Here is a 3,270-nt window from a genome sequence, read left to right on the forward strand (position 1 = left end):
ACAGTCTCCACTCTTCTTTGGATTTCCCTTTTGATAGCCAGACTTAGGGGCCATAAAGACTGCCCTTTCCTGGCCATATCTGGGCTGCGGCAACCTTACACTGCAACCCTGATCCGGCCTTTGGAGGGCGCAAAAAGGAGAAGCAAAAAGTGGTTCCTTTTTGCACCTTTCAAAGGGTGCCATAGCTGTGATGGCACAGCTCTATGGTGCCCCTTTGGCGCTGTGTCATTTGGACACAGTGCCGGAGGTGCATAATGATGCCACGCACTGTCTGGAGTGGTGCATGGCATCATGGCACCCTGGGGGTGGAGTTAGGGCAAGTATCACCAGGACGCTGCGCCCTGACTCCACTCACAGGCCAGCCTTTTGGGCTGGTCTGTACAAGCCCTTAGAGATCTATGTTTCTTTAACATATTGGGGTCACCCATGAAGCATGGTTCCTGCTCTCTTCTTTTCTCTTTATTTTGCTGTTAATGCATGCTTAATAAGGGAATCTGGAGGCAGCTACTGCTTACCTTGCCTGTGATAGATAAGTCCATGTGGCTAAAGTAAGATCAGCTGGTGCAGAATGCACCCCTTCCAAGCTCAAACTTTACCGCATTGTTTACTAAAGATGCATTGATACAACCTGGCACTGAAAGGTTTTCAAGCCCCCCTTCACTATTCTCCCAAGGCTAATTCTGCTAAAAATAATCTATCTAGACAGAGGATGCTCTAAATGCCTCCCTTCTGTCCCACAAACCTGATGCAAAGGGGACGTGCATGCTCCCTCAGCCATTTAGCATCCCTGAGGGTCCAGCCATTTAGTGGCTGAGGGATAAAACAAAATGCCTCAGCAGTATCTGGCTCAGTAGGGGGAAAAGAGCATCTGTTTCCTTCCTAGACCACCAGTATATTCCCTAGGAGATATGGGAGGAAGATGGCTTCTGTTTGCTCTGGGAACTAGAAGTTCATCAAGTGCTACCCATGTGCCTAGTATCCTCCTTCAACCACTAAAGGGCCAAAGGAGCATATGCCTGACTTTTCAAGCAGGCTCTCTTGCCTGGTAGCAGGGGAGGAGTGCAGGGACAGAATGTTAAGCCCTGCACCCTGCAGTGTAGGCTCTTGGCCAAGCTTTTTCTGCAACACATTTTTAAAAAATTGTCTTGCTTATGGAGCTTAACCCATGGCTTAATAAATCAGTTTACCTCTACCCAGCTTAAATCTTAATTTGGGTGGCATCCTGATAGTATCGCAAGGTTTTTGCTGCCTAATTTGCCGCCCAAATACAGCCCATGTCCATCCCTGCTTCCAGGAGTGCTCCTCCTGGCTCTTTTTGGATCCAGGTGTTTTCTAAGGCGTTTATCACACGGTTTTGCATCTCTGATCCTACGTGACTGCGGGGCTAGTGATGCAAATTCACATGATAACATGATGCATTATCACATGCGATTCCTTTCTATCAGTTTGGATTCACTGTGGAAACACCATGGAAGGAGCTTCCATGGCTCTTCCACAGTGAATCCAAACTGACTCCTCATTTTGGGGAATTTGGTAAAAAGTGAATTCACAGAATTTGCATTCAAGCTCACTTTGATTTCACTCCAAATTGATCTGGTGTGGAATGCAACTTTGCTTCCGTCCCAGTACACTCCCCCAAACCTCCAAGGTCCCACATTTTCTATGATGCTGCGATACAATTTTGCCCTATTTGCTTCCGGTGCTCGGAAGGGTACATTTAGATATACAGTGCGCCCGCGTCAGATGCGGCTTAGAGCTTATGTGCAAAACTGTGCGGGAGCATGCGGGGTGCAAGGGGTGCTGCGTCCCATTCGGATGAATGGGGCACGCGCCCGTGATGCATGTGCGCCACTGCGCCTCTGCACCACTGCATGCACAAGTCCCATTCACTTGAATGGGGCTCGAGTATAGGTGGAATTCGGGGGGGAGGTCCGGAATGGATCCCCCGCAGAAGGTGAGGTTCCACTGTAGATGACAGGGATGAAGGGAATGAAACAGGAGACTGGAGGGAGGGATGGGAGCAAAGGAGGGGGGCACTGGAGGCTGGGGCGGAGGCTCCACATCCCAGAATTCTATAGCCTCAAGCCAAGGACCCCACAACAAACTCCAACTCTCATAATAATAATATTAATAATAATAATTTAATATTTTTAAAATAATAGTAATAATAATTTATTATTTTAAAATAATAATAATGATATTAGTAATAATTAATTTTTAAAGTAATAATAATAATGCTACTAATAATAAGTTATTAGTTTGCTGAGGCACCAGAGCTCAGATGAGAATGACAGGAAGACAGATGTAGATGTGGCTGAAATGGATGGGGGCTCTGACACGGAGGACCCGTTTGAATTTGGCTGCCAGGGATGAGAAAATAGGAGGAAGAAACGTGAAGCTGTCATTCACGTGAGGCTAGCATTCACGTGAAAGTGGAACCAGGCAGTGGCCCTCTTCTTCATCCCAGAAGTGCAAAGGTTCATGATGCATTCAGAGCCCCACTGAGCATGCACAAGGGTCCCAGTTTGAATCGTTGAATCCAAATAGTATGTACTGGTGTGATAATACAATGTGCACTCACTCCACTTTGACTCAGGAATCACCACAATTTCATGCTTCACATGTGATCATTCATCACGTGAATTGCCTTGGATTTGAAGTCACTTTCCTTCCCCCTCGTAACGAAAGGGCTACGGTTCCAATCTTATGTGTGATAAGGGCCTAAGTTTAAAAAAATGGCCATGGGAGCACTCCTGGAAGTGGGGATGGACCTGGGCTGTATTTGGGTGGCAAATTAGGAGGAAAAAAAACCTTGCGATAATACCAGGATGCCACTCGAATTAAGATTTAAGCCAGGTAGAGGTAAATCGATTTGTTAAGGCATGGAATAAGCTCCTAAATAATATTTCAGCTACTTTTTTGGATAACACTACTCACCAGGCATCTAGGTCCTCTTTTTTCTTGACCAGTTTCTTAATACATGCAACATCATCTTTGATATTATCATCTAGGAACCCTGTGGAAGATAGTAATGGAGGAATATTAAGTGGGAAGATAAATGGGACCACCCGACTTACTGGGCTGGTTCTGTTGCTGTGGGGGGAGGAGAGGCTGGCTTCCATTGGGGCCCAGTGGTGGCAAGTTCCTTGCCTTGCAGCCCGCGGCCCTGCCAGGCTCCTGCCTGGTGCTGGGTGTGCAGCCCCGGTAGCAAGCAGTGGCACTTTAAGTCCACATGGTGTGGACTACAGCTCCCAGACTCCTCTGGGAGCG

At 47.1% G+C, this 3,270-nt stretch overlaps 1 protein-coding gene across 1 annotated transcript in view; it reads right to left on the reverse strand.

Moving 5' to 3' along the window:
• The window catches only part of LOC121924182 (lysozyme C, milk isozyme-like), an 18,212-nt gene extending 15,196 nt beyond the window's left edge, over positions 1-3,016 (reverse strand). Inside the window, exon 1 of the mRNA XM_042455366.1 lies at positions 2,938-3,016. The gene's annotated coding sequence lies outside the window, so the exon portion shown is untranslated. The remainder of the gene's footprint in view (positions 1-2,937) is intronic.
• Positions 3,017-3,270: the final 254 nt, after the last annotated feature.

Source organism: Sceloporus undulatus, chromosome 2 (genome assembly GCF_019175285.1).
Source record: "Sceloporus undulatus isolate JIND9_A2432 ecotype Alabama chromosome 2, SceUnd_v1.1, whole genome shotgun sequence".
Lineage (NCBI taxonomy): Eukaryota > Metazoa > Chordata > Lepidosauria > Squamata > Phrynosomatidae > Sceloporus > Sceloporus undulatus.